The sequence below is a fragment of the Suncus etruscus genome, chromosome 14 (genome assembly GCF_024139225.1).
Source record: "Suncus etruscus isolate mSunEtr1 chromosome 14, mSunEtr1.pri.cur, whole genome shotgun sequence".
Lineage (NCBI taxonomy): Eukaryota > Metazoa > Chordata > Mammalia > Eulipotyphla > Soricidae > Suncus > Suncus etruscus.
The window spans coordinates 20732341-20745031 of NC_064861.1; the positions used below are offsets into that span (position 1 = coordinate 20732341).

Genomic DNA, 12691 nt, shown 5'->3' on the forward strand with positions numbered 1-12691 from the left:
GATTCAGCAAGAAAGATGGCTGATAGAGACAGGTTTGAATGCAGGAATACTTATGGAGGGTTGAAAACCTTAGGAGCCACACATGGTGGCTAGGGCCTTAATAAAGTTGATGTCTCCTGAAACCTGACTGCCTATGGATCATTTCCTTATGGCTTCCCTGAACCCTGAGACCCACTGGCTGGAGGGTATTGTAGGCACATGGCCTGGGCCAGGAGATTAAGGCCTCTCTTCATTCATCCATCCATCTCACCATCATCCAGCCCCATCCAAGAACTCAATAATAAATGTTTTTTAACAATCACTTTCTTGTCCTAGGCACATAACTTTTTACAATTGGTACTCATTGGGGTATCCTCATCCATTGGTAATGCTTACACACACCTGACACCAGTGCAGCTGGAAATTACTTTAAGTGTCAGTCAGGAACCAGAATTAGCAGAACTACCAAGTTCATAGCAGAGATACCAATATACTTGGCAATATGGTACAATGGAGATTTGAACTCATGAACATATGTTTGCAAGGCAAGGCTTCTGGGCTTCTGATTCTTCCTCCTTTTTTTTTTTTTGTTTTTGTTTTTTGTTTTTTGTTTTTCCAGGCCACACTGTTTGATGCTCAGGGCTTATTCCTGGCTGAGCGCTCAGAAATTGCCCCGGGCTTGGGGGGACCATATGGGACGCTGGGGGATCGAATCAAATCGTGGTGCTTTCCTTGGCTAGCGCTTGTAAGGCAGACACCTTACCTCTAGCGCCACCTCGCCCGCCCCTGATTCTTCCTCTAAGCAAAAATGGCTACAATGTGAGAAAGTAAAAAAATGGGGGGGGGGGGGGGAGTGTGGCAAGGTTTTGTGTCTTTTTTTTTTTTTTTGGCATAAGCACAGTAAGTATTGGGGAAATTAGAAAGGTAATTCACTTGGCCTAAAAGAATCCGGGGTTCTCCACTCCGACCCCTACATTTTGCAATTTAAACGTCACCATCAGGATCCTCAAACTAGACAGGATTGGTCACCCATATTGATAATCCAGCCTACCAGAAGAAGGGCAGTGTTGTATGTTCTCTTAAAATATCTCAAGGCCTTGCCATAAGATGGCCTCTCTAGCCCAGGGGGTTTTGAAGTAAATAGGCTTCTCAGGCACTTTGTATTGCTTCTGACGTGCTAAATTTCAAGGCCCCAGAATTAGCAATTAGAACTTTACTCATTCTAATGCCTCCTGGCAAGACTCGTGAGAAAAAAAAACCACTTTTTCCTGTAGTCTGAAGAAATACAAACCCAGCTCAATCTTTTCTTTAGTTTTGTTTTGGCCGTTTTGTGTTTTTTTTTTTTTTTTGTCATTGTACAGACAAGTTTAACAAAAGGAATTTGCTTGCACTGGTCAATTAGGGGAGATACTTTATATGTAATATATTGTAATTAAACAATATCTAAAGATTTTTGTTTTTTGTTTTTTTTTTGTTTTGTTTTTTTAGTTTTATTTTTCATTTAAAAAAATATAGGCCCCCCAAAGTTGGTAACACCCAGACAAGCCGAATAAGACTTGATAAAGAATTGCGAAATAAAAGATTAGATGCGATCAAGAGCCCCAAAAGCGACAAGGGCTGCGCCCCAAGCCTCTGGGCACACCATCACCTTCTGCTCTTGGGGCTGACGCTAAAGAGAGGGTCGGGCAGATCGCACCCCGCGGGCATCCCGCAAAGTAGGCGGGTCACCCGGCGGGCGACCTTTACCCGCGCAAAAATTCGTCTCACATAGGCAGTGAGGACCCGGGCGTCACCCCGGGTCGTTATTTTCCTTACTCATAAGTTTAAGGCATTTTTTGTTTTGTTTTTGTTTTTTATTTTGAGCTATACCTCCTGGCCTTACTCCCGCCCCTGCCCTTGGGGATTATCTTGGTGGGTTTTGGGACCATATGGAGAGCAGAGTATTGAATCCAGGTGGGGCACATGCAAAGCAAATGCTCTACCTGCTGTATCATCGCTCCACTCTAGTCCCCTGAAGATTTTTGTTTGTATTGATGGGGGGGAGGGGTTAAAAGGATGTATGCAGTCTAAGGCTACAGACTTTCTTTAAAAAAATTTTTTTACCCCTCATTTTCAACTTAACTGGTAAGTCTAATGATAGTTCTGTAAAAGTGACAAAAACCCTCCAAAGAGAAGCTGAAGTTTATAAAGGACAGATGAAGAATTTGACTAGTCTCAAGGCATAAAGTGGGAAATGGGTAAGGAAATAAGGGAAATAACTCATGAGACAACACTAAGAAAATTGTTATTGATGAAAAGACAGTAGAATTTTGAAAAACAAAAGCTAAAGTTTCTTTGTAGAAAAAAAATTGGTTGAGAAAGTATGTGTAGGGAGGAGGGGAAAGTAAAAGGAATTAGAGATCTGGAAAACAAGAAATTTTATCTGAATAAAATATGTGAAGGGAAAAATGGGAACAGTTGCTGAAGAGTTTGTACTTAAATCTTGTAAATGAGTCAGCATCGGTAGTTTTGGAGCCAGGATAGCAGAAACAAGAGTTTCAATAACAACTAGTCTCACAATAGAGTTCATCCCTTCTTCCAGCTACAACATTTTTACTACTCAGAGTGGCCAGTGAATTAGTACAGAAGATAAGATGCTTTGCTTTGTACTTTGATCGCCCAATTTGATCCTCTCTACCCCTTATTGAGCCCCAAGTACTGCCAGGAGTATTCCCTGAGCCCAGAATAAGTGAATTCCTGAGCACCACCAGGTGTGTTACCAAAACAAAAAAAAAAATCAAAGAAACAGTTTTAACTGATTTCTTTTCTAACATAGCTCACTGGCAAGGTACAGTTTGACATTACACTTTTTTTAAATATAATTTATTTTAATCATAGTAGCCTACATATCATTGACAAGTAATATTTAGGTACATAATAACATAAAATCAGGGGAATTCCAATCACTGAATTGTCCCTCCCTCCACCTCCGTTCCAGTCCTACCTCCCATGTCCTCCTCCCTCCCCCCCCCACTGGGCTGCCAGAATAAGTGGTCCCCTCTGTGCCTAGCAAACTACTTAGTGGTCCTACACCTTTTGGTCTTGGTACCTCCCTTATTTCCCACTCTAGTTGGGAGGCGGACCTAGATAGTTCAAGTTATGTGGGTTTGTTTGAGGAAGAGAAAAGTAATAAACTGGGGGGGGGGGAATCAAATATTGCCGAAAATGGGCGGAGTCCTTATGGAAGCTTCATCCTAGCTTTGAGAGACGAAGGGGGAAAAAGAGGTGGAACACCACAATAGTACAAAAAGAAGTGTCCAGATAAAACATCCAGTGAACACTCCAACAATAAAAGATAAGAACACTTAAAGGCCGTGGTCTTGAGATAAAAAAAACATGGCAGAGCACATAAAGGAAGAAAAGAAGAAAAAAATAAATATGAATGGAGACAACAACTTCAATAACCATACCAAAACAAATAAATCTGCAAAAGACTAGATAAATAAATAAAAAAAATGTCGCTTTTTGCCTTTTTTCTTCCCTCCTGCACAGGCACAGTAAATATTGGGGTCATCCGAAAAGGAATTTCCTTGGCCTAACTGAGAAACAGGGTTCTCCACCCTTTAAAGTATATTGTCATGGGATTAACTATAGACTCCTTTCAGGTTCATTTACTCTCCTTTTGGTGCTTTTGTGTGTATGGAAGACTTCTGCTCCGTCCTGGGGTGATAAAAATTCAGACCTCTTTATCTAGAGATTTCGGTATCTGCACAGGTCAGAGAGTGGAATTTATGATGAAGTCTTTCTTTGTGGCTCTAGTTTCTGTTCCTTCTGCGTCGTTTTAATCCATTTTCTGTGGTGGTGTTCTTGGATCTTTGCGCTGATCCTAAGACACAAAATCAGAAGATCTTGTCAACCTTTGGTCTGTCCAAATGCAAGATTGCGATTTACAGATGACTGGGCTGATAGAATCATGACAGTACTGTATGTATCCTGGGACCAATAAAAAGGTCCTAGGTCTAGGGGTTTGAGCTACGACCTGCACAACAACCATGATCATCGAGTTCCAGATGGTCGTGTCTGAGACTATTGCAACGGAATGGGTCTTCTGAAACATAACGAAAGATGCTATCGCAGGCCTTGTCCTAAGGCAATTACACTTTGTACAGTGTTTAAAAAATATTTTCTCAACGCATTTGCCTTGCAAGCAGGCCGACCCAAGACCTAAGGTGGTTGGTTCAAATCCTGGCATCCCATAAGGTCCCCTGTGCCTGTCAGGAGCTACTTCTACTTCGGAGCAGACAGCCAGGGAATAAACCCTGAACACTGCCGGGTGTGGCCCCAAAACCAAATATATATATATATATATATTTTTTTTTTTTCTCTTCATACTCAAATATAGCATAAATGAAAACCAAGGGAACATAGTTTGTTTGGCAAAGTGAAGAAATATACAGGTGTGACAGATAATATGTATTGAGCTATGATGAACTTCACCTACATCAGAATTAGATTGCCTTTTGCATGCTGTAATAAATGGTGTCTCTCTTCTATATTGTTGAGCATATTCTGTGTTTCTAGGTACTTCCTAAGTACTAGAATTATAACAGTATTAGAGACAGGCATCAACTTCTCTCACTCATTGACCATTTGTCACCGAATACAGGGAGGGGGGCAAAGAGGGAGATTGGGGGCATTGGGTGATGGGAATGTTGCACTGGTAAAGGTGGGGGTGTTCTTTATACTGACTGAAACACATCTGCAATCATGCCTGTAATCACGGTGCTTAAATAAAGATATTTATTAAAAATTATATATAGGAAAGGGATACAACACTCACATCACGAAAGAAGAAAGATAAAGAAAGAAAGAAAGAAAGAAGAAACGGAAAGACAGGAAAGAAAGAAAGAGAAAGAAATAAGAGAAAGAAAGAAGAGAAAGAGAAGAAAGAAAGAAAGAAGAAAGAAAGAAAGAAAGATAGAAAGAAAGAAAAGAAAGAAAGAAAGGAAGATGAAAGAAAGAAAGAAAGAGAATAAGAGAGAAGAGAAAGAATGAAGAAAGATAAGAGAAAGAAGGAGAGATAAAGAGAGAAGAAAGAAAAAAGAGAGAAAGAAAAAGATAGGAAAGAAAAAGTAAAAAAGAAAGAAAAAAGATAAAAATGAAGGAAAGAAAGAAAGAGAAAATAATAGTTAATCATGGAATATAGATTTATAACTGTAAACTCAAAATAGCCAAAATCATATTCTCCGTTGTGTCCACTTTCTGTTTTTGGTTTTGAGTTTTTGATCACACCCAGATGACTCTCAGGGTGACTCCCTGGTCTATGCAACTCAGAAATCGCATTCCTGGTTGGCAGACCATAATTGGGACTCCTAGGAAGCTAAGCAAGGTGTCCATCCTGGGTCAGCCACATGCAAGGCAAATGCACTACCGAAGCACCATTGCTCCAGCCCCCTTTTGTGGCATTTTTATGTTGAAAAATAAGCAAACAAATAAATTGCAATGAATTCTATGCAGTGGGGTACAAAAATTCAATACAATGGTGAGAAATAAAGAATAAGTAGAATATAAATAACTATATTGTATGGAAATCGCTTTAGTAAAAAAGGAGGCAATCAGAACAAAAAAGAGGAGAAGAGAAAATATGTTTCTTTGTAGGTTAAGCTTCAAAGATCTTTTCCAGACAGGTGAACTAAGCGAAGATATTTAGCAATCAATAATAATAACACTATGCTATTAATATGTAGCTCTGATATTTACAGTGATGATCACTGTGATAAGTGTGATTTAATTTATTATTCACAATAAAAATAAACCTTATTAGTGGGACACTTTTAGATGCCTAGAAAATCAGAGCAATGAAAGTCTTTTGGGCTCTTGAAAACTAGTTTCTAATGCAGCAGGGGAATTCCCCTTGGCCACAACCAGTACTAGGTGGCCTGCAGTGCAACTTACTGTGACACTGCCTACACAGAGAAATCATTAGACTTCACAAAATGGGAGGACAGTCCTGATGTTGACCCCTACTACCCTTGTTTTAGATATCAGATGCTAGCAAAGATTGTTATTCATATATTAATGAAGGATTATTCAACACAGGTCTTGACACCCTTTTTTGAGTTAAATTTTCTAAAGAGGTTCACAGGATTTAAAGAAACCCTTTACTTCCACAGTTTATTATTGAAACTTATAAAAAGTCAGAAAAAAAAATGGTGCCAGTAAGGTAGGTAGTCAGTGGAGGTGGGTGTCTGTGCTCCTCAGCAGGCTGCTCTTCCTACTTCTTCATGTGTTCCCCAGCTGGAAGCTTCCTGAACTCTGAACTTTGAGTTTTTATGGTTGTTCATTGCATGGTTCATACACTGAGTATTAAGAACTGATTCAGTTTAAAATGTTTCTATTCTTCAATGAGGTTTGAGGTAAGAGCTAAAAGTTCCAACCACATTGAGTCAGAGTGATTGGTATCTCTTGCAAATATGTCTTGTTTAATTCATTTAGGTGAACCTATGAGCCTTCCAAAGCCTCATCATAAAAAAGAAAATTATCCTTGTTTCTCATCACTTGACAATATTTAAAGTAACTGAGCTACAGTAAATGAAATTCTAAGAACAATGAACATATATATTATGATAATATGCAATATAAAATACACGAAGGAAAAGGAAATAAGAAAGAGATAAAGAAAAGAAGGGAAAGACCAGAAGCAAGAAAGTAAAAATGGAAAAATTAGGTAACTCTCTTGCCCAAGTGATCCTTACTTATGTGACAGAAAATGAACTTCGAAACCAGACAGTCTAATTCCAATGTCTGCACTCTTAACTCAGACACTGGATTGGGGTACAGAGATAAATAAGTCAGTTAGACTTTTGCTTCAAACTTGCTCATAGTCTATTAAGAAAGACAAAATTGTAACAAATAATCCCAGAACTGATAGGAGCAGTAACAGAGGTATAATAGAGTTAAAGTGACACAGAGGAAATAGTGACTAAGTGCCCGAGTGTGGGTGAGGTGGAGGGTCATCAAAATGCAAACAATTCATTTGTGTTTATGTAATTCATTGCTCTCTCTGGACCTAGTTGCCCACAACGAATCTGCACTTCCTTTCAAAACCTCTTTCCGGTGGATTTCCCCATCTGTCTTGACAGGTTGCGGTTTGTTAGCCTCATCCTGCACACAATAAGTAGTTCTGCCACAGAGGCAACTAAGAGTTTTAAAGCCACTTTTAAGACAGAAGAAAAATAACTAGATAAAAATCTACCTTAACCACCCTCATAAGTCGGTGAGGACTGAAAATCTGGTGACTTAGTATGAGACAATTGTGCTATACTTTAATGGGAGAGTGAAGAGGTTGTTGGTGATCAACCTGAATAAAAATACTAAATCCTTTGCACAGGTGACTGTGCAAATACCAAATCCTTTGTACAGGTGACTGACCATACAACACTCAAATAGAAAAAGTGTATTCCAGAAAGTCCTTATTCTGCAGTATTATTTGTTTTAAACATAGCATTCCAGGGCTTATAATTAAATTTCACATATTCATCTTTAATTCCCTGAAATTATACCTAAAACTCTATATACTTGTAGCTACAAAAATCTAAATTCTGGCAGAAAAAACGTGTTTATTTTCAAGTCATTTCTTAACTCAAAGTATTTAAAATAGAAAATTTAAGAAGATAACTTGTCTCTACTGCTAGATAACAAAGTATGGACATGGTAGAAGACCAATACTTAGTAGGTTTTTCTTCATAAAAATATGCCAAAGGCGGGCCAGAGCGATAGTGCAGTGGTAGAGCATTTGCCTTGCATGCGGCTGACCCATGACGGACCTGGGTTTGATCCCCGGTGTCCCTTACGGTCGGTCCCCCAAGCCAGGAGCGTTTTCTGAGCACATATCCAGGAGTAACCTCTGAGTAGCCCAAAAACCATAATAATAATAATAATAATAATAATAATAATAATAAATCCCAAAGTTAACTTTACATAAAAATAGCATATCAATAGAAAACAATCAAAAGTAATCTTAAATCTTGGACAAGTTAATTACCAACCAAATTTTCACAGGATAGAATGAATAGAGCATTTGTGCTCTCTGCTTCTGCAATTATTATAGTGATGGAAATGAGACTCAGAGTCAAAGTCAAAGACATTTTTTGAGACTATAGAATAGAGATTTGGATACATTTTTTGAGACTACAAGTATACCTGAAGCAAGTTGTACTCTAGACTTGCTATCCACTGGATTAATAAATTCTATCTTATTAAGCAATCAATATGTTTGCACTACATTTTATTACCTTCAATCCAAAGACATACACAGATATAAAATATTTATCCAGGAATCTACAATAACAAAAAGTACAGATAAATAAAAATTGTAAATTGGGGCCAAAGAGAGTGTCCAAGCACTTGCCTGGAGGAATGACCCCTAAGCACAGAGCCAGGAGTAGTCCCTGAATACCTCTGGGTATGGAGTCCCCCTCCTAAACTTGTGTAAACCATAAAACACCATAACTAAAGATGTGGAAGATCAACACAAAATCTGGGAGAATAACTCCTAAAAAAATAATATATTTTTGTTTTGTTACTTAGCATCCATGTTTAAATAGGCTAACCCAGACTTTGGTCAGGGTGAGTCTTGTCTTGAGCTCATATTCATAAACTAAAGATTGGAATAGAATCTATATCATAAAGCTATTTTGAGGATTAAATCGATCAATCTATTCCAGGTATTCCGACTATAACATACAGATTTTGTGCAAGTTATTCTCATTGTTACTTTGATTATAAGTAAATAATAGTACTATGTATCAAAGTGGAATTTACTATTATATTGATACCTAATATTATGTATGTGGAAGATGTAGATCATAAACTATAAATTCCCTTTTGTAGCAAAGGACATGAATATTTATTTCCCCAAAGATAAGATTATACAAGTGCTCTTTGAAAGACATAATGAAAATGGAAAGCATAGTATATAATATAGTGAAAAGCAAAGAATCTGTAGACATTGATTCTAGTCTTGGTTTATTCACCAATTTATTCATTTATATTTCTTAGCAAATATTCACAAATACCTACCATTTTCAAGTATTTTATTGTCCATTGATAAACAAAATGTCCTTCCCTCTTAGATATGTTGTGTTAATGAGAAGATAATAATGTCGTAATGTAGTGTCTTGTGACAGAAGATAAGCACTGCATGTTCTCTGGAATTAACTTTCTCTTATATATAACATAAGAGTCACAGGCTATATATTATGTATTAGTAATATATATTATTAGTATATTAATATACATTAGCTTTCATTGTTATATTTTAAAAGATTTGAAAATTAAGTATGAATATGACAGATGTAAAAAGTCACTAGAGGGCAAAATAAGCATGATAGAAATATTCTGATAAGAAATTCTGGAAACAGAATATGTTTTTGAATCACAGAAAATGCTGCACATCATGGTAGGCAGGGAAAGCACACCACCTACTAGCAATAAACATGTGCTTTATTATACAAATAAAGTATCTGATTTCAAGATTGTATATGTGTGGTTTTTCTTAGTAATTTTGGAACTTCTCCCCTTGGTGCTCAGGTGCAGTAAGGGGATTCACCCAGAGCCTTGAACATATAAGGTATGCACTTTGCCATTGGAGTCACATTCCTAGCCTGTCATCATACTTTTTATGAGTGATTTGGATATTCAAGAAGCATGAAATGTTGTTAGCATTTGAATAACAATCCTAAAATGCAAAAGATAATAATGCAATCCCTATTTTAGAGATTATGCACCAAACATCACATTCAGTGTTGAACTAACATTTTATGCATAATAAAATGTGATACATATTTAAAATTCTCCCTCTTTATTTATTTATTTATTGCTTCTGACATATCAGTCTCTCTGATATAAAGAAAAAGGTAGATTTTAAGTAGACGATACTAAGTTCTGTGGGTATTCCAAAAGGAAATACAGATAGGAAGGATAGTGGTAGTAGGATGCAATAACTTTGAACCCCAGACTTTAACTTTTAATTTTTTTTTTATTTTCCAAATAAAATATGGAATTTCTTTTTCCTTCAATAGGAGCAAATTTTTTCTTCTGGCTAATAGAAAAAACTTCAGAAATCAGGAATAGAGTTTAAATGATGGAGCAGAAATGGTGATTCTACTTCCAGCTGATTTTCAGCTGATACTAATTCCAAGTCTTCCTCAGAATCCAGGGCATTGGAGCAAATTCATGCCACATGGAGATAAAGTAATCCTAAGGTCACAACTAGCAACAACATCACTTGTGAGACAGGTGAATGCTCGATGATTCAGAATACTAACTACAGTACCCAACTATAATTAATATTATTACTCCGATTGTTGTTGGCGAAATTGGATATCACTTTGGGAACACATCCATCTGTGATCATGGTTAACTCCTGGCTCTGTGCTCAGAAAGCACAGTTGGAAAGAGAGAGACTAGATCAAATGCTGTTTGGGCTCTTGCAAGGCAAGAACCCATATAGTACTTGTTGTACTATAATTTCAGTCTGTATTAGTAATGTTTTTTAGATGACATTTTGCCAAAAAAAATAAATTATTGGCGTGGGGAATAGTTGTTTAGAAATAGAGAAGCTGTATATGCAATAACATTATACCCCTAAAATATATTTAAAGTTTACAGGCTTGTAAAACAATCTCCCTTTCATACAAAAAAAAAATCAAGGAATTCAATATCTCCCCGAAAGGGATATTTGCTACCTGGGGGCTACTGAAATTATCTAGAGAAGGCAGAAGTAGTTTTAGTTGCAACTTGAGGATGGATACTTTCTGCTTTTTCACTTAAAAGAGAAAGATTCTCAAAGGCACTGAGTATTTGTTTTATTTTTTTTTTCTGAAAAATATCTTCAGGAACCTCTGAATTAGATAATTTCTGTGGCTTCTCACTGGCATGAATCCATCCATCCACTCATGCCCTGAAGAAATATTTTGATGATATCCTATTCCTTGGTGTCTAAATCCAAGATTAGATACTAATATTACAATGATATTGAGGACTGTGGAATCTTGGTGACAAACATGTTTCACTATGGGTATCCCTATTCACTGACATCCTCTGACAACTTACTCGAAACATTCTCCCAAATACAGGTATGCTAATAAGAGCCTTTTTCTGTACTGGACCTCTGCAACAAAGAATGGGAAACATTTCTGGCTGGAAAGCTACCAGTGACTTAATTTAACTTCATTTAACACTGCTAAAATTGGAGTATTTTTCCAGGCAAAGGACTATTGCAGCCAACATGCAGATGGTAATGGGAATACAGGACTTTTTCAAGCTCAAAAACCAAATGACAGGGGCCAGCGAGGTGGCGCTAGAGGTAAGGTTGCCTTGCAAGCGCTAGCCAAGGAAAGACCGCAGTTCGATCCCTAGGCGTCCCATATGGTCCCCCAAGCCAGGGGCAATTTCTGAGCGCTTAGCCAGGAGTAACCCCTGATGGGTGTGGCCTGAAAACAAAAAACAAATGACAGACATTGTAAGGTATATATAATGGCTATAGTGGCATAACTGAACATGGGATAGTCTTAAAAATACTTATTAAACAAATATCTTAAACACAATTTTATTGTCCATTGATAAACCCCTAAAATTGGAACACAAAGAAAAATAACATGAATGCTTTCTGAAATAATTTGGCAGTTACAAGTATTCATTTAATATCTAATTTTTGTTATCTACCACCCAAATGTCACAGGAAAGAGATCATGATGAGTCTAAGATAGATAGACTCATAGAATATTAGCAAAATGAGTCAAATCCCTTGTTCTGATTTCCTTGTTTTGATTCATTTAGTCAGTAAAGGAAGAATTCTCCTCTGAAATAGGACATGATAACTGAATACATTACACTTGACTTGAAATAAATGGAATCAGTGGTCATGTATTATCAGATATTGTCACAGGACCTGTTAGGAGGATACAAAAGCCAAGAAGGATCATATGGGAGACTGATTCAACACTTAATGTACTAGGTATGGAGCCTTTCCTCCTTAGTACACGGAACTAAGTAAGAAAACAGTTGGGGAGATCACAACTGTCTTTGGTCTTGGGTATCAAAGAAAGGTACAATCAAGGCCATACTTAAAATTTAAATCTTAGAATAATACATTGCTTCACTTTTGTGACCTTAGATCATTCTTTGTTTTTAAATCAGAGAGAGACTAAAATCATAGGGTGAATGCTTTCAATGAATCCATCCAGTACAATTATCTTTAATTTTTATAATGTTTGGTGTGTTGGCTATTTTCTCAGACATCTGTTTTTCTGCCTTTCTTTGAAGGTCTGTTTTTGTTCACTTTAGAGAGATAGCAATTAACTCAGGATAATTCCGCAGGACTCTTTCAACATTTTAACATGAAGTTGAGAATTTAACTTTCAGGAAATAAAAAAGAGAAGAGCATGTTTATGACATTTAGTGCATAAGTCAATTTGGGAATTAAATGAAAGCTTTTAGTAACACTGCAGGAAAGAAATGTTAGTTATAAACTAAAATCAACTATGTTTTTAAATGATGTATTTCTAAAATGAAATCTTAGTAAAAGTCAATAAATGTTTAGTTTATTACAGAGTGAGGAATTCATTGTCTCACACAGTAGAATTGTGATTTTTATTAAGTTCTGCAAATTTAGTCTACAGATAAAGAGTAAAAATCAACTTCAATGCTTAATGTTAAATCAACTGACAAA

At 36.8% G+C, this 12691-nt stretch overlaps 1 non-coding gene across 1 annotated transcript; it reads right to left on the bottom strand.

Annotated features, from left to right (window-relative positions):
• Window positions 1–1661: 1661 nt before the first annotated feature.
• Window positions 1662–1811, bottom strand: LOC126028925 (U12 minor spliceosomal RNA). The gene has a single exon (XR_007502599.1). It is a non-coding gene; the product is annotated as a U12 minor spliceosomal RNA (small nuclear RNA).
• Window positions 1812–12691: the final 10880 nt, after the last annotated feature.